Genomic DNA, 21,670 nt, shown 5'->3' with positions numbered 1-21,670 from the left:
AGAGGTGCTCCAGACCTCTGATAATCTTTATGGCCTCCTCTGGACCTGCCCTAACTCATCCATGTCTTTCTTATGCTGAAGGCCCCAGACCTATATGCAGCACTCCAGGTAGGGAGTCACAAGGGCAGAGTGGAGGGGGTGAATGGTCTTCCCTGACCCGCTGGTCACTCTTGCTTTGATGCAGCCGAGAGTGCTGCTGACCTTCTGGGCCATGAGTGAACACTGTGGGCTCATGTCCAGCTTTTCATCCACAGGAGCCCCCAAGTCCTTCTCTGCAGGGCTGCTCTCAGTGACTCCTTCTCCCAGTCTGTGCTCATGTCTGGGATCACCCTGACTCAGGTGCAGCACCTTGCACTTGGATTTGTTGTACCTCAGGAGGTGCTCATGGGCCCACTCCTCAAGTTAGTCCAGAGCCCCCTGGATGGCATCTTGTCCTGCTGTGGTGTCATCTGCAAACTTGCTGAGGGTGCACCGATCCCGCTGCCCATGTCATTGATGAAGATATTAAAGGGTGCCAGTCCCATGAGCGTCCTGAGGGACACCATTTGTCACTGGCCTCCACTTGGACCTAGAGCCACTGACCACAACTCTCAGTCTGTGTCAATCCAGCCAATTTCTTATTGAGTATTAATCCACTCTTCACATCCATGTCTCCAAACTGGAGATGAGGATGTTGTGTGGGACAATGTCAAAGCCCTTATCAAAATCTAAGTAGATGACATTGGTCAGTTTTCCCTTGTCGACCACTGCAGCCACTTCATCATAGAAGGCCATCAGGCTGCTTGGGCATGATTTGCCCTTAATGAACCCCTGCTGGCTGTCTCAGATCATCTCCTTGTCTTGTATGTCCCTTAACAATGTCTCCATGAGGATCTGCTCCATCATCTTCCCAGTAACAGGAGGCTCACCAGGCTATATAGTTCCCTAGGTCTTCTTCTCTCCCCTTTCTAAAAATAGGAGAGATGTTTCCTTCTTACTAGTCACTGGGGACTTCACCTAACTCTCAAGACTTTTCAAATGTGGAGAAATATATTCCATCTTTGGAAGAATCAATAATTCAAATAATCTATTACCAGAAGTGTAAACTTTAAATTACTGGGCTGCACATTCACATTTTGGTTTTATACAGTTTGTCCATGTATAAACTTTTTAAAGCTAAACTGAGTGAGTAGGGGGAGGGAGTAGATTTTACATTAAATAGAAAATGCCATGCAAAAATCTACATTAGTAGTGATACTTCTGCACTGATTAAACTACATGCAAGTCAGTTGTATAAATGCATAGCTCTTGAGGATACAAGCTCTTATAACTGTTCTATAAATATGCTTTGTAAAATGTTTATGTGGGCTCAGTGTGTGGGCAAATTCACAAATAGACGTGCTAACTCCCTTCTTCCTGATGACCAATAACCAGAAGAGGAAAAAGAAGAGATCCCTTTTAGAAGAATAGTCTAGACAGTTCAAAAATAGCCTCTGTGCCCTTGCCAGGTACACAGAAAACTGAAAAAGTAGGAACCATGGTGCTTACTAAAACCAGTGTTGTTTTGACTGTTTTCCATCCACCCTCAACCTTCTGGATTTCAGCACGGAGATTCAGTTCCCATTCAGTTCCCAGTGAAGGCCACTTCATCCCAAGGCTTAACTGAGAAGAACCATCAGCACGTTTCCCGACCTTTAGACAGCGCAAAGTCCTGAACATTAGGAGTACTGGTGATGCAAAGTGGCAAGAGGTTTCAGAAGCTGAGATGTCTTCAGCGCTTTAGCTGATCCTTTCCCCATTTGTTCTAATAAAATTCTTTTTTGCTTTCTTGCTAGCTTATGACACATGCTTAGCCTGGGGAAGGAGTTAAAGGCAGCAAGGGAAATCACATTCCCTCTTTCCTGCCTGCATTTCAAAAAAAAAAAAAAAAAAAAGCAAAGAAGAGTTGTTTATTCTTCCAAGCCAATGTGCATGTTCTGTGCACTCAGGATGACATTCCCTCACTGGAGACATGTGGAGTTAGATAACATCAATTTATGTTAAATAATCTTAAAATAGAAACATACACAATGCTGTTTTAAACTTACTAGATAATCCTTTCTCACAGTCTGATTCTGCATGTTGTTTTTTGTTTTCTTTCAGTGTGTGGGAGATATTATCTCATGTTTTAGTGGATGTGGTCATTTTCTCTCTAGCCAAGTTTATAGATTTTTGCAGGTTCTATTCCCACATTTGGGGACTCTGCATTTCCCTCAAGATCCTGGGTGAGCAGGAATTTGTAAAACTCCACTCTGCAAGTGAACCTTCACAAACTTGAAGTGACTGAAACTAGAGAGCCCAGGGACAGCAAGAGCTGCTACAGGAAGGCTTATCACGCAATGATCTGGGATGTTAAAGACTCTAATTTCTAAGCAGAGTCCTGCTTAGAAATGCAGCATGCACACACTGTATCAAAATAATAAAGTAATGCTGCAACCATCAGATCATATCACAGATTGACCAATTTTAATTGACAGTACTGAATTATAAATTACTGTGTTTAGCACCAAACTTCAAGTCTGTAAACACTAACTCCACTCTGCTCTTACTAGCTGTTGCCATTAGAAACTAAGTACTGTGGAGAGACTAAAGTTTAACTGTTTTTTTATTTTCTCCTCACAAAGTTTTGATACTGTCAATATGAACATAGTTCTGCAGGTGAAAACGGATGAAGTTACCAAGCTGCTGAAGACTGAGCTACCACAACCTGGCTCTGCTCAATGCTTCTCCTGCCATAGCCAGCATGCTCTTTAACTTGCTCTTTAACTCCTTTCCCAGTCTTCCAGCATGTTGTAAATTTGTCCCTTAGCTAAACAGTCAAAACACACTATACAGAAGACAAAAGAGATTGGGCTTGAAAACATCAGTGCAACTAGAAAAAGAGAAAGTGAGCCTAAATTTAACATGTTTTGTGTTGTGCCTACTTTTCTCCTGCCCCCCTTCCTTAACTCCACAGTATGCATCAGCTCTAACTTGTTTCCCAAGGAACACCACCAAAGTCACTGTCAATCTCTAGCCTTAATTTCCCACAGAATGCGTGCAAGTTCCTAAACCCAAACATATTAAATATTAATGCTGGGTGGAGTCCAGATCTGATGATACAAAGTACAATTAAAGGCTTGGCAATTTAACAAATGACAGAAGCTGCCTAACATTAAGAAATACCTTACAAGGCATACACTTCAAGGGGCATTTTCTGAAGCTTTATAAGTACCCAGTTTCTTGTATTTACACTCTCGAAAGAGCCACTGTTAATGGTTCTCATAAAGCACAGCACACACAAATCAGACAAATTAAATGCTGCAGCCAAAGGTGATTCCTCCCGGGCCTTAGAAGCAACCATGCTTACGCTGCTGAACTGATGATGCATTTTGCAACATTGCTTGGAAGGAAAGAAAACCAGCACACTCAGAAAATCTTACTTTTTCTACAACATCCATTTTAAGAGAGTATGAGTAAATAAGAGTGACTAGATATATGTTTTTAATACAAAGATGCTAGTGTTTTACTCTATTATATAATTCTTCAAGCAAGAAGTAAAAGAAAATGAAACAATATAAAAACACTTACCTGGAAAAAGAATTCTTGTTCCTCAGCAGACTATCTAACTTTATTTAAAAATTACAGCTTCCTGAGTTTTGCTCTAACAAGCACAAGAAATTCATACTTGCTTGCCCTAGTGAGTGAAAGTAATTATTTTCTGAACTGACAAGTCATTATGAACCTAACTTTGTATTTTTAACTGCAAATCTTCTTAAGTATAGACTGAATCCTAACTTTGATCTAAGGTGTCACACCACCATATTTATTTTAATCCCTACATCATATAGGGAGACTCAATACAACCCAATTTTCAAAGAGCAGGCTATCGAAATAACCTGAGGTGACAAAACAGGGTAATGCTGAAGGAACTAAAGCAAACCTTTCCAAATCAAAAAAATCCTACACCAGACTTCCAACCTACCCTGCAAGCACCAAACTTGCTTAGTAAGCTGCTATTCATCATTCAAATTTTAGGCTGCAGAAAAAGTATCGTATATATGGTATCAGACTAACAGAGAAACAAGACAAAAATAATTGACCCAGCCCTCTGCATCATGATCCTGATCAGTTACTTATTCAGCCAAGCACTTCACGTAAGTACCCCCAACACCATTGCTACACTTTTGCTCCTAGTTACCGGAGAAATTGCACTTTGGCACCTAGTTCACAGTCTGTAACAAATGACCTTTTCTGTTTCAGAGATGAAAATTCTGTGATGAGTATTCCTCCACTCCCAACAACTGTGTTAGACTGCAGCAAGTCAGACATGGTGATATATCTTTCAGGCAGACCTGAGGTTCATTCACAGCAAACCCCCTCCCGTGACTGAGAGCACTTCAAAGCCTAAGAGAGGCCTCTCATAATGTGGAGTTTACACTCAGAATCAGACATCTCTGATAATTCAGCATAAAAAAAAAAAAAAAAAAAAAAAAAAAAAAAAAAAAAAAAAAACCCAAAAAAAACCCCAAAAAAACCCACACCCAACCAAAACAAAAACAAACAAACAAAAAAAACAAAACAAAAAAACAAACAAACAAAAAAAAAAAAACCAAAAAAGAGAAGTAATTGAAGTGTTTCTGTTCCTGTAAGCAGGAATGGCTGGAATTAAGGTAAACAGTGATCATGTGCATGGCTCCTTGCATTTCTAGGTCTTCATGTTGTTACTTCACAAAGGGTTTTGTATTTTTCCAGTCACTTTGGAGAGTTCCGAAAGCACTGCTCACTTCTAAAATGCATGAATTGGCTTCCCTGGCAATAGCACTCAGCTGGAAAAGAATATGAGTTATAAAAGTAAAAATTACACCATGGAATAAGAGAAAGAAATCCTCTGTGTTTACATTTTAAATTTATGAAGCACTTTGCTGTAGTGAAAAATTCACGTAGCATAAAAACTTGGGGAGCAGACTGAAGAAAAGACAATTTTGACAGCCTGGTTTTCCTTTAATTCAATGATTCTACCATCTTCCCTACATCTTGGCCATTCCTTCCCATCATCCACACCTTTAATCCATACTCTACTGCCCACATCAGCTTACAGAATCAGAAGCACTCTGGGCACCCTGATACTGCATTATCCTGTAGATAGAGAGCAGTTCAGCTTTCCATACAGCCAGACTGGCGTGGTGGAAGACACGTGTTACCCAAAAGCCCAGACATTTCCAGAAAAAGACTTTGCTAACAGCCAGTCATCATTCCCTAAGAAAGATGAGCTAATTAGAAAATGAGTACATTTTTGCAACTTCTTTAAAGTATCATCTCAGGAGCTCCTTGAGTTTTCATGAGGAATAAAATCTCTTCCTGCTTTTTTCCAACCAAGACCTTTAAATATCTATCCTCTTGCCTTCAGGTAGCTTTTTCTACAGCCAAGACCATAACATTTCCTTACATTGTTACTGATGCTGTAATTATGAGTGCAGCATTTGCCCTGGGAATACAATCGGAACTCATAGATTATATTATCTAAACTAAGTACTACTTCCCTCCCCCCTCATTTGGAAACTATCCCAAATAAAGCCTAACACACAGTTTACAGTACATGCCCACTTAGGACTACATTAACAGCAGCAGACTTGCATGTAAGTAAATGCATCATAATTCTGTGCTGTCACAGCTTTTGACTGATGGACACTTGGAAATTTACAGTAAACACTGTGAAGTGCAGTGAGGTTTCTGTGGTTTTAAAACATGATTACATAAAAATCTGAATTTCACATTTTATGCTGCCTCTTAAAGCAAGGTTTGAGCCCTCAGAGTTGTGCAGACAGTTTGGAAATGTGAATGTTTGGAAAACAAAAACCAAAAGGGTCACTGAATACAGATTTTTTAAAACATATCTCTGTATTTTTCAAACCATCTCATGATTTCTTAATGCTCCAGACTGGACAGTTTGGCTGCAAAGGAATTTTACAGAAGTTTAAAAGAGGTATGGCATGCCACGAGAAAGATGTAAATACATGCACGGCTTTCTCTCTGTCAAAGCATGATTTGCAGGAGACCTACAGCTGGAAAGCAAAATACTTTGAGGGATTAACTGTAGAATTAATTTGCTGTTGCTTTGGTCATTTGTGAATTTTACAGATCTGCTCCCAAAGTAGAGAGAGGAACCAAATTATTTATAATCCTCCAACAGGAGAGCAGTTCTAGTGTACTACATCTGGAAATGAATGTTTATATATTGAATAAGTTTTGCTATTAAAATTAAACTATGTAAAACTCTAAGCACAGATTGTGTATCTTTTAAAAATACAAGCAGAAATACACATCACTGCAGTATTGATAGTAAATAAAAAAAGCTCCAACATCCACAAGAAATTACACATTTCATTATCAGATTGTGGTTATACATAAGTTTATGTCCAAATATGTCTTTACTCACACCTCACTAAATAAGGCATATCCATTCAGCATATGAAGTTACAACAGTACAATAGTGACAGTTACCTTCCTAGAACTCATATGGTTTTCACTATGGTGAAAAAAAAAGTACAGGAAACTGAGATTATGTCAGTGCTTTACAGACCATTACAAAAATCGACAAAGAAGAAAAGCAGAAAGAGTTAAATTTGATCTCTCTGGCTCTGCAGCCCTTTATACCTACTAAGCACTGCTGACTGCATTTCAGATCACTCTACCACGTGCCAGCATTTTATTGAACGTCAACCTGTGAACTGCAATCTGGCATAACTGCATGTGAACAAAATACATCTTTAACTCTTGCTGTCAAACCCCCAAGCAACCAAACACATCCACATACATGAAATAAGTAACCATCTGATATTCTCTGAAAGAGATACCATTTCAATGCTGAGCATGGTAGTCCATAGTCCACTTCAAATTTAGCTTAGTTGAATGTAAATTCAACTGTTTAATGTTATGATCTGAGACAATGAGTGACTTCTCTTTGAGCAACATGTCTTAAAAAAATGTGGTTTTCAACTTCTTTGAAGACCATGGTCAGGTTAACTCTTTCCTAAAAGAAAAGCATCTAAAAGTGTGGTAGATAAAGCATCTAAAAGTCACTATAGGTAACTTGTACTAAATATAGAAGTAATATGAAGAATTTCACCACATAACACATACATTTTAATAAACATACACTTTAATGGGTTGGTGTGTCACCAATCTCCCTTCTATTCCACAAGATTCTACTTCTTCCTCTCAGAAATAAAAAAAACAAAACAGCCTGGAAAAAAAACCCTCAAATTATTTGCAAAGTAAATTCACTGAGGAATTGTTTTGGAACGACACTAGTATCACATTTTCTTCTGACATTATATAGTCTACTATATTTAATCCCAAAGAATATTTATATTGCCTTAATTTTTATTAATATTATAATGATATTTATAATAATATTTATATTGCCTTTAACACACATCAAGGTAACATGTCTGACATTATACTCAGCATAGGCAGTTTCCACTTAGGATAACAATTCAGTCAGATGTAACACTAAATAAGATTTTAAGACAGCAGATGGCATCACTTAGTTATTTTTAACTGTTGCACAGTGACCATTTATTGTGCATCATAATCCATTTTTCATTATGATAATCCATAATCCAGGAAATAACAGCCAGGATGAAAACAGACCTGGCTCTAAACTTTGAGAGGGACTACAAAACCAGATCTGCTATTCCATCTTCCTTTTGTAATTTCTTTTTCAGTGTTGTATAATATCTAGGATATTGTAGGGTGATGAAAAAAAAAGGCAGAAAGATGTACCTCCTTTGTCAATTCAGATGATATGCAGATTTGAAAAGGTAAACATAAAAAAAAGGTGTGTGTACACAGGTTCAAACTGCCTGGAGAAAGGGGAATTCAGTGATGGCAATGTACCAAGTCATTTTTCTGAACCCTCTTCAGAATAATAAAAACATGCTCTACACAGGGTATTTAGAAAGTTCCTGTCACAGTAGTTAGTAGGTCACAGTGTGTGATCACAGAGGTGTATTTTTCCACATACTGTGGGGAACTTGAGCTTACAGTCCACCAGGGTCAGCTGGACCACCTTCATCAGGCTCATGGCAAGACTTGTGAATTCAAGGATGGCAGCCCATGGTGCAGACCTGGTGCAGAGGCGGCCCTGTGCTGGCTGATTCCAGGTAAGGCCATTGGAATCTGTCTCCTCCTGAACCACAAACTGTTCCAGAGTACAACAGAGGGTCCCCTGAAACCTTGCATGAAAGAGATGCATGGGAAAGGGGGAATAAACCATATAGAGAAGGGAAAAAATAAGGTCAGAATACAGGAGAAACACTCTCCTTCTCAACCACACATGCAGAGTTCTGCTTTTCTTTACCCACTCCTAACGTTTTCTCTGGTCTTACTTCTTTAAAAATCTTTTCAAAGAGTCATGCTGTACACATTGTCTGAATTTGGAGACTGCAGTCTTACAGAATATTGACCAGTTCTCTGCAGGGTTCCCAAGAGTACCCTTACTTGCTGGGTAAGTGCTAATGCCCACCAGAATTCACACTGAGTATTTAGTGTGCATTTATTAGCAGCCAAGAGCTTGACCTGAGCATCTTCTGTTGGTAGTAATAAATTTTTAATGCATAACAAGTCACGAAAACCAACAGGGCAAAGGAACTTGCATGGAAGCTATAGATTTCTTCAGAAAAGAAAAAATACTGCAGAAAATACTGAAAAAAGATGTTAGAAGTAATGAAGACATTATAAAATCTTTTCATTTTCTATCTTTATAAAGCTCGGTTTTCTCCCCTAGGGTTCAGATCAGCATTACACTACCAAAGCATTCATCCTTTATGCTCTAAGCCTAGGGCAGAAATAAGCCTTTTTAGTCACTCAGAGCATGTCATTGTACCTCTGGAAAGCAAACAGAATTCCAAAACCTGTGAGGAACAGAGGGAAAAGAAAGGAAAGTATCAATCTCTGATACAATTAATTACTTTTTTTTTTGTGGAAGTCGCTTTCTAAAGTGTTGTTAATGCATATATTAGACAAAATTTCTTTTCCCCATGGATTAATTTCTTTTCCAACCTGTTAGCAACACAAATTGAATATTACTGCAGAACACAGAATCCATAACAGACTGAATTAAACTTATTTATCCAACAATAATGTGAATAGAAACACCACTTTACTAATGTCACAATAATTGGCATTGATACTCACTGTAGCCATATGCTTTCTGCTGAGTCAGTTTTGAAATACCAAAGTCCAAAAGGTAGACAGGAGATTCAAGAATAAATTCCTAGAGGTCACCAAATAGTCAGTAATGTTATTTGTAGTGAACATCACAACCATAACAATAAGAATTATCTGATACAGTTGTCTACAGTACCAGTGGTTTGCCTCAAGTGATCTTGCCCTGTCCTACAGTAGAGCTGCAGCTCCACAAAACATGATTTGGACACAAAATCCACAAGACACGAGCTCAAAAGGTCTGTCCTCAGTGGCAGAGGTGAGGTAAGACAGACTTTAAATTTTAGATGAAGCATACTCATTGAAGCATTAGACCATATTCTGACATTACTCTGAGGGCTAAAATTACACATAGAGGTCTTGCAGGGCTGTCTAAACCAGAAGCAAGTCAGTGGCCTAAGCCCTGTTGCAATCAGCAGCTATTAAATTGGTTTAAAGCCCGTAAAATACCACTGAGGACTTCCAGTGCATTTATGTACCTAGGCATTTCCAAATATCTGGTCTCTAGATACAGGTGGAGCCCTTTAAATTCCTCAATATGAAAGCCATTCTATCCTATTTGAGGAATTCTGTGGTAACTGAATCACACAATCAACCTATGTATTGCATTCTTTATGCACAGGCACATATACAGAAACAGAGGAAAAGCATTTTCTAAAATCACAGGGAGGGAAAGCTCTTTAGACATGCCTACATTATTTTACAGTCAGCTACACAGAGCTTTTGAGCTAAGCTATGTTTATGAAGCATTATATCCCCCCTAGAAGAATTTATTTATTTACTTTTGACAGGAATAAGCAGATCTCCAGAGCTCCAAAAATTCCTACCATGAACCCCGAAAGGATTCAGGTCATGATTTGCCTTCCTGCACCTACAGAATAATTTCCTTCCCAAATACTCTTTCCCACAAAAATAGTTTTCACACCTGAATTCTGAATTTAAATAAGCAGTAAGAATATTTCTTAAGTGCATAACAATCTACTTACACCTTTATCCCAATCCCAGCTGTCCTAGTTGGTTTGCAGACACCTGTGCAGCAAATGCCAAAGGGATTGGTTATCTCCTCAGTTCCTTTAAAAGAGTGCAATTCTGAAAACATGAAAAATTATCTCCTGGTTTCTGTCTTCTACAGTGCTTCTGAACTGGTGGTAGGAGGAGCAGAAAGTCTCCCTATCTTGCAGTGTGAGAAAAAGCGAAAATTCCCATCAGAAGTGACTCACCAACATTAATCATATATACACCAGATTGAAAGGCACTCAGAACATGAAGTCTGAATCCCAGCCTCAGTTAAGCAAATGGGAAGCAAATTTCTCAGTACTACCATATTCTTTCAACTGCTGTATCTGTACAGTTTTGCACAATGAAGCTGACGAATATAGATTTATTGTTTCTAGCACTGAACTTTTGCAGAGAAGTGTTGCTGAATCTTTTGGAAGACCAAGCAGCTGAGTAGCATGGAACTTCCTATGTCTTGAAATAAATAAGCATCAGTGTAAAGATTTTCACATGTAATGCATTCATATTCACATGACTTACCACCTGGCCTGTGCATTAAAATGAATATCCTTATAGCTTAACCAAGCAGACGAAGATCAGAATCTTAAATAACCAAGTTAGACTGCAGGTCAAGACATTTAGTCTTCTGTTTGCTTCTCATGGGGAGTACTGTGAATTTTTATTCACCAACAAATCCAAGTAAAAACATCCAGAGTGTACTGTTTAGATTCAGGACTAGAGCTGAATATTGGGGATGAGTAGGCTTGAAGAAAAAGAGAAGAATAATAAGAAAAAGTCCTACTGCCTCCAAAAGGAAGTTTGAGAATGAGAGGATTTATTTTCTTATTTAAAAAAACACAACAAAGCCATCTTTGGACATATATACATGCTACTTGACTCTACAAAGCAGAGAATTTTCCCATTCACACGTCTGCCATACTGCCCTACATTCTTCATAAACTGGACTCAGGCTTTTTGCCTTTCTAGTATTCTTAACTCTATATAATACTAACTAGCCAGTTCTCACAGCACTATCCCAGAATTACATATAATATATAATGTATGAACAATATTCTATTAGCCATAAAAAAACAACAGTATGATTACAAAAAGTAAACTACACTCCTATTTTTCAGGGCAAAAAAACTAGAACTAGACTGTAGTCTGTCACAGTCCTGTAAATTCAGGATAAACCAATTAACATTACCTTAGCATAAAAGAAATCAAGCCTCACTGCAATACAGTGCTTGAGCTACTGCCAAGTTAACAGTATCTATTGGCATTTAATTACATTGCATTTCCAAAAGTGAAGGCACAACTTTAGTATGAACAGGGCTGCTCTGAGCAAGAAACTTGTTCCATTCAGATCAACATTCACCTGACAAATAGGTTTAATATATAGCAGTGTGTGACACACAAAACCAGGCAAGGATATAAATTTAGCTCCTCACTGATTGCTAGAGGATATTAAACTCAAACATTATAACTACCACTGTGAATAATAACAATACTTACGTAAATCCTGCTTATAACTTGCAAACTTAAGAGCAAAATGGTCAGATTTTCTTCTGAGTAGATGTATTTAAAATAGTCCTGGTTTAAAACTGGGTTCTGATATACTTCAGACATTTATACTTCCCTAAAGAAAATGCTTGCATGACTTCAGAGCTTCAGTCTGTTCTAGTTCCTCACACAACAGAAGACCTTGCTGCTTTGGGCAGATAATGTCTTGCTTCTGGTATTCCCTCTCCCAAATCTTGACAGGGAGCAAGACCCCCAGGATGAGCACAGTGATAATCTCACTCTCTGTGACATGGGAGTATGACTTTTTGCATAAATATGCTGCTTCAGACTTAGGTCACAACCACACACTTTTGAGAAGCTTTTTCAGGCAGATTGATGCTGTGCCCTCATCTCCTTTAAAAATATCAAACTTGACTTGGTCATCTGTAATTTGAGGTACCCCAAAACACTCCTCACTTCTGAGACACTTAGGTCTGCTTGTGCATCATTCAAGGAAACAAAAATCTAGGAACTAGAATCATAAACTGTCCATGATGCCACATTTAAAGGGGTCCCTAGCAATGTCAGTAAAGTTAGCCAGTGAGAAAAGTTAAATGGGACCTGGCAGGGTGGAATAGCTACACAGTTCCAGTACAGACCCAATACTACCTCCCTCTCTCTCTGTTATGAATACACAGGAAGCTAACTTTGCCCTAAAGGAAGCTCACATGAATCTTTCACTACATGTTAGCTGGAGCAGGACCACGCTCACTTGTTCTGCTTTCACACCTTGTTTGTGGAAGTTTTTCTAATGTCTTAACTGGCAAAAAGGCTGGACACAAGGAAAGCCTTTTTGAAAACAGAGCCAGGCAAGGTTCACAAACTTCTCATGAGGTTCCTGAAGGTTTTATCCTACAGATTCAGTCACTACTTTGTAAAGCAAGAAAGACAGACATTCTCATTTTTGGTGACTAGGCTTTTCCACAGTATTTTGAAATGTTTGAAAGAAATGCACTCAGTAGAAAGGGTTAGGGACAGCCTAAGAGGCAAATGTCCCTTAAGAATAACTCCACATCCTCTGGGTGAAGATTTTATGTAGTAAGTAAAAAAAAAAAGACTACTGATAAAGTGATCCAAATTGTTACTGATGGTCCCAATGCCATGTTATTGTAGTCTCATGTGCAAAAGCATGCAAGATCTTGAAAAGTCATATTAATAATGTACAAAAGTTCTGTCTAAGGACTATCACTTAGGTTGTTACGTAAGATCCTATGAAGAAAAAAAACCAGAAGACAACAAGTCTTTGTTTCTTGGTAGATTTTGAGAACATAAAAAATGACTGCTTGATTTTACTTTGAAAATGAACACCTCTACTCTCTTTTGTGCAGTGTTAGAAATAAATGGGAATAATACTTCAAAGCATTTGAGAATTGTGACTAGTAAGAACAAATCAACCACGATCAGCTTGCAATCTATGTTTATAACAACATATACAGCTTATTGAATCCAGAGCAGCAGCGGGGACCAATCCATACTCCTGTGAAGTACCCAGCTCTCCAAAATCATTCCAATTTACATGTGAGAAAACCAAAACAAAATGTTGGTGCCACATGCCTAAGGCTTTACAAAGGTGTTTAAATTTAGACCAGGGAAACTTCCCAGGTTTCCACAGCCCTTTTGGCACAATCAGTAAAATGTCAGTCTGGTCTCCACACCTCAGCCCCACCACACCACACTGAGGTCCACACAGCAGTGACTGAAAGGCAGAAAGTACAGGAGATGGTCTCCCACAGGTACATGTGAAAGACCACATGCTTACAGGACAAAGAGATGACCAGTTTTCATTCAAAAACATGAAAATAGGCTATTCTGAAAAAAAAAAAAAAAAAAAGAGCTTAATGGCCAGAACACTAAACAGATATGGGAATATATTTCTGGGGAAAAAAAAAAAAAAAAAGAACAAAAGTAAACTCAGAAAAGGGTGAATGAAAAAAAAAAGAAACAAACCCTCAAATCAAACCCAAAAGTCAGACGTGATCACCAGTGGGGGGAAAAAAAAAACAAAAAAAGAAAAAAAAAACAAAAAAAACCACCAAAAAAACCACAAAAAACATAATGAACCAGAGCAAACATAAACAGAGATCCCTGATTTTAGGCTATTCTCTAACCTAGTGGTTTGTAGCTCTTCCAAGAAACTGGCCTTGGAACCTCCCTCCAGGCCACTCTGGAGAACAGTGAGCCCACGTTTTCTGGGCCCTGTGCAGCTCTGTCTGTGATGCAGCACCTGCTTCCTCCTTTCCATTGCTCAGGGCGCTTAGGCACACACTCAAGGCTGCAGTTTCCCCTACAGAAAAAGCCAAGCATTTCAAAAGTTTGTTACAATTTTGCAGTTTGACACTTCCCTCCCTATTCTCATGAAGCCCCAAGGAAATTGTTTAAGGTCAGCACGGAAGCTTTTGTAGAGGCAGAAGAGAAGCGCAGCCGCGGTCTCAGATGCAGACCGCACCCTGCAGCTCACTGCCCAAGTATGAGCGCATCATCCAAGAGCCAGGGCTTAATCCCCTCTCTTCTCCAGATGCTTTACAGCAACTGCTCTCAGACAGGCTGGAACACTGTGTGAAGAGTGCTAAATTTCAAGTACATTTCTCTGCTCTTAAGACTCTGATTCCACTTTCTTGTCTGTTTAGAAACATACTGAAGTAACATACACCATAAATAAAAGAAATGTCTTTTGAAAAAGGCCTCAGCAAGATGCTCAGAAAGTCTTCTGCAGTTTGTGATTCAATCTGTTTCCTTCTCCAGTTTAACCTGACACGTTAGCTTGTTATTAAGCTGTGTGATGCTTCAGATATTTTCAGTAAGTCTTGCTGAGATGAATTTTCCTCCTATTTAGACTAAACGTCAGTTTTCATCCATGTTATCTCAATTTTTCACTGATCAGAGAAAAAGTTCTAAACTACATTCTCCATTGATATGGAGAAAACAGAAAGGGGCTGATCTGAATAGGGAAAATCAGAAATTGCAAGGCAATCTAAATAGAAAATTCTCATGAAATTTAAGTCTCTGAGGCAAGGGGATGGTTTTATCTTCTACACTTCTAATTAATTTCTACCCTGTTAAATACACCCAAATATATATTTGCCTTCATTTCTACCTAATGATATAAAAGTCCCAGAAAATTATGCTGGTAAACAGGAATAATGACCAGTCTTGATGGTGGTATAACAAGAAAAGAACAATAGAAGGATCAAGAAAAATTGTAGAAGCAAGCATTTAATACCCAAAGGGAACAATTCATGAGAAGTTAATGAGTAGCCAATATGGGACTGAGCAGGAAATCAACAGTGCCACAAACCTATGGAAGAAAAGCAGCAAATGCAAACAAGGGGAACACAATGAAATACGATGTTGGCAGCAAGTAAAGAAAAATTCAGGGTTTTAGAAAACGAGGAGAATTGACATGAATTTCAATTGAGTTGAAACCCAGTCAGATGCAGGAAGGTGAAAAAGAACAAGGCCAAAAGAGTCACAAATAATTTCAAAAAATAAGGCACAATTAAAAAAAATAACATGATATACAAATTTTGTCAGCCTGTCAAATTTTAATTACCTTTTCAATTACTAATTATGTCTTCTAATTGACTGAATGAAAAGACAGAATTTCAAGAGTTTTAGTGTTATCTTTTTTTTTACCTCTGTGATCTCATCACAGTAGAGAAAAAAATGCCCTCAATGACAAGATGATCTCTGCTACAAGATGATCTCTGCCTCTTAACACGACAAGAAACCCCAAGTAAATGTCTATCCTAAATGAAGAACAAGGCAGAAATTTCAGCTATATCAGTGGAATAGGATTCTATACATCTTTGTGACAATAAACCTCCCTGAGAAAGCAACCTACGTAAAATGGAAATTATGTTTAATTTTTTTTTTGTAGTCTTAATTGGAATAATTACTTGTCCAACCTTATGAGCATCACAGAGAACACAGCTGATGAGCATCAGCAGGCACAATGACACACAGCAGTGGTACCTGCACATGGCCACACCAAGTTACTCATATATTCACGTGAAGCATCTCCATTTCTTTTAATCAAATAACAGACATAAAGATACAGCTGGGTCCAAAGCCAGTGTTATCCCCTCCAGGTCACCTTCTATCCCTTCTCTGTGGGCAGCAGCACTGGGACAAGGGAGGGCAAGGAGTAGATTCAGGCACTTCTCCTGCAGTCTGGAAAGGAATTGCAGTGCTTTGTGCAGGACAAAGCTGTCACGGTTAGTGCTGGAACTAATGCCTGGCCCAAAGTGCAAAGAAAGATACCTGGAGCTTTGCTCCTGCCCCTTCAGGGATAGTACTCAGAACATGTTGTTATTTACAAACTACTGAGAAAGGGCCAATTGCACGCCTTTCACTTATGATGGCTTTCAACTACGTGTGTTAAATCTTAAAATTATATAAATTAAGGTGCATTGGCCATGGGAACATAAACTCATTTTTGTACTATTGCTTTTCCTAAAATTCCTTTAAAAGGCAGTTTATTCATTTAAGATGGAGCTTTAAGTGGTTTTGCTCAAATCCAATGGGAACACTTATGCAATGCCTGTCAAAATGAAATTAATGTGCATTAAAATCTGGCCTTCAATGAGATTCAATGTATAGACAGTAGTGCTTATGCTGGAGCCACCTGGGAAGACATCCTTTATCTCTTATTTTAATTTTAGCATTTAAGACTAATTCTTTCAATAATTGTTAATGCTTAATTAAGAAAGATGAAAGCAGAAGTAATCTCTCTTAGAGGATCTAAAATAAATATAAATGCCATTTCAGAACATCTGTTGTTATAGATTAGGTATAATTAATATTGTTGAAAATGGAAAAAACTGGACTAAACTGATACTGTACATCTAGGGAACCCTGATAAAGTAAAAACTCCTGTTCACAGCTCTGTGAGAACAGAGTGTTTTCTGTGCTCTGCAGAACTGCATAAAATGCAGAGCAAACAAAGATTAATCACTTCTGTGCTCATGGTCACTAAAAGGCAAGGAAAAATTTTACACATTTTACAGAAGAAAACTGGGTTTGAAATTGTAGGGGAAAAAATGTTGAGAGTACCTGAAATTTTGCTGGAAATGAAAGAAAGTTCAAAGGAAAGGAAACTTTCATTTTTGCAGTGGAGAAGGCAGCGGTGAGAAAATTAATCTTGTGCATTAATCTGAGCATTCCTCCTAAGTGACTCAGGCCTGCAGAAGAAAACATTCCCACTATCGGGTTAGAAAACGTCATGTTTCCCACTCAGAAGGGAGGAAAAAAGCCTGAGCAAGGCTGGTTTTAGTACTTTCCCCCTGATTAATTTCTTGCAGACCCTTCGGTCGTTCAGAGTTTCAAACTGCTGAGGAAAATAGTTGCCATTTACCAAAAAAAAAATTGAATTAGTCCTCATGTGTACAATAAGCTCGAGTCAGAGCATTTCTAAACAGTTATTTAACTATTTATAATTTATTATAATAATCCTTGGTAAAAGCATCTTAGAACCACATCAGCAGCAAAACAGAAGATAGGCTAATAAACTCCATGGCAATGTTTACACACTTAAGAGTTATAAATACATACTTTATGTGGTGACAAGCATAAAAGAGAGCCCAATAAGCAATGAAGAGTAGGCTCACCCTTGGTGAGCTGGAAGAGTGAGAGAGGTCAGAAAGCCACCAGCAGCACCTGAACCTCCACCATTTCCTATGTCTGAGCCAAATGTCTCTTTTTAAACGTGAAACCCCGGCTCTGTTGGGAGCACTGACCCCACACAGTTCTCATGTGCCTCTGTAACAGCCAACACTGTTACCAACAGAGAAAAAAATATGTGTGCAAAAAGAACAGTCAGTTCTGATGCTTCACTCTCAAAACCTCCATGCCTGCAGAGCAGAATCCTCCTGCTGGGCACTACAGCACTAAGGGCAGCTACAACCGGGCGCCTCCACAACCAGCGGCGCTGAGCGGCGGCTCCCAAGCCGAGCCCTAGGGAGCAGCAGGCGTGCAGATGTGTCCCAGCAGCAGATGTGCAGATGTGTCCCAGCAGCAGATGTGCCCCAGCAGATGTGCAGATGTGCCCCAGCAGATGTGCCCCAGCAGCAGATGTGCAGATGTGCCTCAGAAGCAGATGTGCCCCAGCAGCAGATGTGCAGATGTGCCGAGGTGCCCCAGCAGCAGATGTGCCCCAGCAGCAGATGTGCAGATGTGCAGAGGTGCCCCAGCAGCAGATGTGCCCCAGCAGCAGATGTGAAGATGTGCCCCAGCAGCAGATGTGCCCCAGCAGCAGATGTGAAGATGTGCAGAGGTGCCCCAGCAGCAGATGTGCCCCAGCAGCAGATGTGAAGATGTGCCCCAGCAGCAGATGTGCAGATGAGCCCCAGCAGCAGATGTGCAGATGTGTCCCAGCTGCTGTCACCTCAGAGCAGCAGTGCCTGCACTCAGCAGCCAGGAGAGCCTCGTGCCACAGCTGCCCTGTGCCTGTTCACCCTCCTCAGGACGTGAGAGCCCACACCTGTGCAGCAGGTACAAGAGGGAGCAGCAGGATGGGCACACCCACATCCTGCAGGACTCAAGGCAGGCCCTGGTGGATTTGAAGGAAGGATGGGCAGGACACAGCTGAGAACTGAAAACTAATTTACTGTCTCATGAAACATGTGGGACAGCAAGGTAGGAGACTCAAAAATGCCTCCTGTAGAGTAAAAAAACACCAAAGCTTAACCACTTGCAAAACAAGAAGGAATCAATTAAACTATACAGAATACTATACAGATTGTTATTTATTAATCTTTAAATTATTTCCCAAACAGTTACTCAGCTGAGCTTCTGATTTGTTTTGTATTAGTGTGACATGAAAGTTGAATTCTGAATTATTTTTCTCTATTGTTATTTATACATGTGGGAACCATTTACAATTAAAAAAAAAATATATTTTACTGTGTCCCTGAAAGAAAATTATCAGTTTGGACTGAATAGTTTTTCTCTACCAGCTTAGGTCTTTCAGTAATTGCCTTTTCACAATACAATATTTGAAAAAGAACTGAGATTATTGAAAATAATTGTATTGGCAAGGAAGGAAGGCAAATTATTAAGGGCAAATACTTGAAGTTTTTAAAGCCAAGTGCTCCTATTACAAATTCTATTTCCAACTTCCTGCTATTTTATTATATTCTACTGCACAGAAACGTTGTAGAAAGACATAAAACATGATTTAAATGTTTCCCCTCTCTATATATATATTGCATGTTAGGTCAGTTGCTCCACTTCACAGCTCAGCTGAAAATTTGTAATAAAAACACAAAGGTAAAATACGTTTGAAGAATGCCACCATAAAATATGCAAATTCTTTTCTCTTTCTAAGAAACTCAAGGAGCTTTTTCATTTGTCACACAATGTAAGACAAAAGGATGGAATGAAAGTTATTAACAGATTTTTCCATCTTTCTTCTCTATCTCACTGTGGTTTACAATATCCTTAGTTTTGTTTTGTTAGAGGGGTTTTCTTTTTGGTTGCTGTTGAGTTTGGCACAGACAAAGTATTTGCAAGCCATGACCTATTAGAAACTTCTGTACAAAAGAAATAAAATAAAAGCTTATTACTAGCTAGGTGTTCATTTTAATCTTTAAACAGGTTACAAAGAAAAGAAGATGAAAGATAGCACAAAGAATTATTATATACCAACTACATTTGATTGATGAGTTTTCAAGGTGATTTTAAAAATTAACACTTTCACAAAATGTGTATACTGCAGAGAAAATGTGTACATTGCAGACTTTGTATTACATATGAAAACAAGACTGTGGCAGTTATTTCAAGACAGAACACAATACAGAAAGGTTGGACTGATGTTCTTATTAAAAAAGTTATGAAATTCAACAACTTCTTTCCCCTCTTGTCACCAGGTTCTTAACAATTTCACCAAAAGGAGCATAAAGTAGACATCCAGACATATTCATTATTTCATCCATTCATAGCCCACTAATTATTGTAATCTGCATGCATGCTAACATTCATATTTACTGACTTGTTATAAGCACCTTTCATACATACACAGACATGGATGTGAACTTGGGGATTATAAAAAACATCATAAAGAACTCTACTAATTTAATCAATGTCTGATAGCTTCACTAAAAGGCTTCACTAGAAAGATACAACCCAGCACTAGATTTTAAACCTAGTTATCCTTAACCCAGCAGGTCAGAAACTGGAGATTTTTGTTTCATTTGGAGTGACTGCTGTTCTAATGCTTCAGAGCATCTCAATCATATTAGAAAGGCATCTCTTACAGGCAGCATCTATAAAAACAGGAATAAAGCCAGCTGTTGATCCCTATTAAATGAAATAAGAACAATTATCAGACAGATGTTCTTAGAATCAATAGAAAGATAAGGATACTTAAACCATTGAGAAATGAAATAATATCCCACAAAAAAGCCAGTAAAAGAAAATAATATCCAATTCTATTGACATATTAGATTGGCCTCAGGGTGGGATATTCCACCTCAAAAAAGTCAAACATACCAAGTAAGGTCAACTATAATTTAAGATTTGTTATAATACCATTATTCTCTATTAAAAAAAAAAAAAAGTTCTGAGATTTCTTTGACCCCAATTTTACATAACAAATTAGAAAGCTTAGAATTTAAAATGTTAAAGAAACAATATTTTTATAGTTCCAGATCTTAAAATGCAAACTCTTAAAAAAAGTTCTTCAGGTATATTTCAAGCTGTCAGTTTGGTGAGTAAGATAATGAAAGCTTAACAGTAGAAACAGTCTGCTGAAGTCAGTGGGTCTACACACACTAAATTCAGTCACACAGGATTTTCTCTCTAATGGTGATGCTGCAGAACTGCCCAGGAGACTGCTTTCATGGTAGATAAAGATTAAAAATATAACCCACTTCATTTAGCACTGAAGTCAGCCATTACTCACATCTTTCATTCAATAAAGATTGACTTCTTGATCTACAGAACTTCCTGGTCACCTATCAAAACATGACCTATTTGCTCCACTGCTCATTATTATTAGGGATCTTTCCCAGGAGTCATTTGAACTGCCCCTCATTGATATTGTCCCATTCCCTATAATATTTGTCTTCTAATCCATCTCATCTGCCTGGATGAGCTCTGCATTCTCCTTTGCCCATTTCCTCCTCTTAAGAGTTCTTGACTCTATTCTGTGTTGTCTTCCTCTTCACATGCTTTACATCCATACTATAGCCTAGAAATGCATTAACAGAAAAAGACAATCCCTTTGAAAATAGTACTCTTTCCCCTGCTTCTACTCTTCATACTCAAACAATGTTCATTAGCAGTTGTTTGATTTCTTCTTAGCATGGAACACAGGGAGATTAGGCAGCTGCAGCAGCAGTGTCACTGGGCGAATTCTGTGGTACCATCACATTGGAGTCACTGTGCTCACATGGCAACTCCAGAGTGACTGTGAGCTATGTCACCCTTCTGTGACAAAGGAACAAGACACTTCTCGTGCATCACTGAGTAAGAGTGATATATTTGTAATGGACAGAAACGTCTTAATATAGATATGCAACAAACTAACATTTATCCTGATGTAACTTCCTCACATTTCCAAAACGTAAATCGTTTAGAAGAGCTGTTTCAAGTCTTGCTGACACATAAGGTACCTTCAGAGTATACATATGGTACCACTAATAGCTGCTTTACATAGTTAGAGAAATGTAAAGGAATCTTACTGCAGTTAACAACTGACCCTTTGATTTTACATGTAAGGGAAAAATGCATCAGAACATGCCCATACAATTTAAAAAACCTTCTGAGACAGAGTCCATCAAACCCCTCTAAAATGCTTTGTTTCTGTTATTCATTTTAACCTTGCACAAGTGTTGTGGTTTTTTTTAATGAAGGAGACTAAAAATTAAATATTCTTATATAATAA

General features: G+C 38.5%; 1 protein-coding gene and 1 long non-coding RNA gene across 3 annotated transcripts in view; both read right to left on the bottom strand.

Annotated features, from left to right (window-relative positions):
- The window catches only part of ARHGAP6 (Rho GTPase activating protein 6), a 311,117-nt gene that overhangs the window by 107,574 nt on the left and 181,873 nt on the right, over window positions 1–21,670 (bottom strand). The window lies entirely within an intron of this gene.
- On the bottom strand, window positions 8,744–9,273 carry LOC128783623 (uncharacterized). Its single transcript, XR_008429218.1, has 2 exons — window positions 9,199–9,273; window positions 8,744–8,915 (listed from the first exon to the last, which is right to left on the bottom strand). It is a non-coding gene; the product is annotated as an uncharacterized LOC128783623 (long non-coding RNA).

The sequence above is a fragment of the Vidua chalybeata genome, chromosome 2, assembly GCF_026979565.1.
Source record: "Vidua chalybeata isolate OUT-0048 chromosome 2, bVidCha1 merged haplotype, whole genome shotgun sequence".
Taxonomy (NCBI): Eukaryota; Metazoa; Chordata; class Aves; order Passeriformes; family Viduidae; genus Vidua; species Vidua chalybeata.
This window is presented reverse-complemented; position numbering and strand designations above follow the sequence as displayed.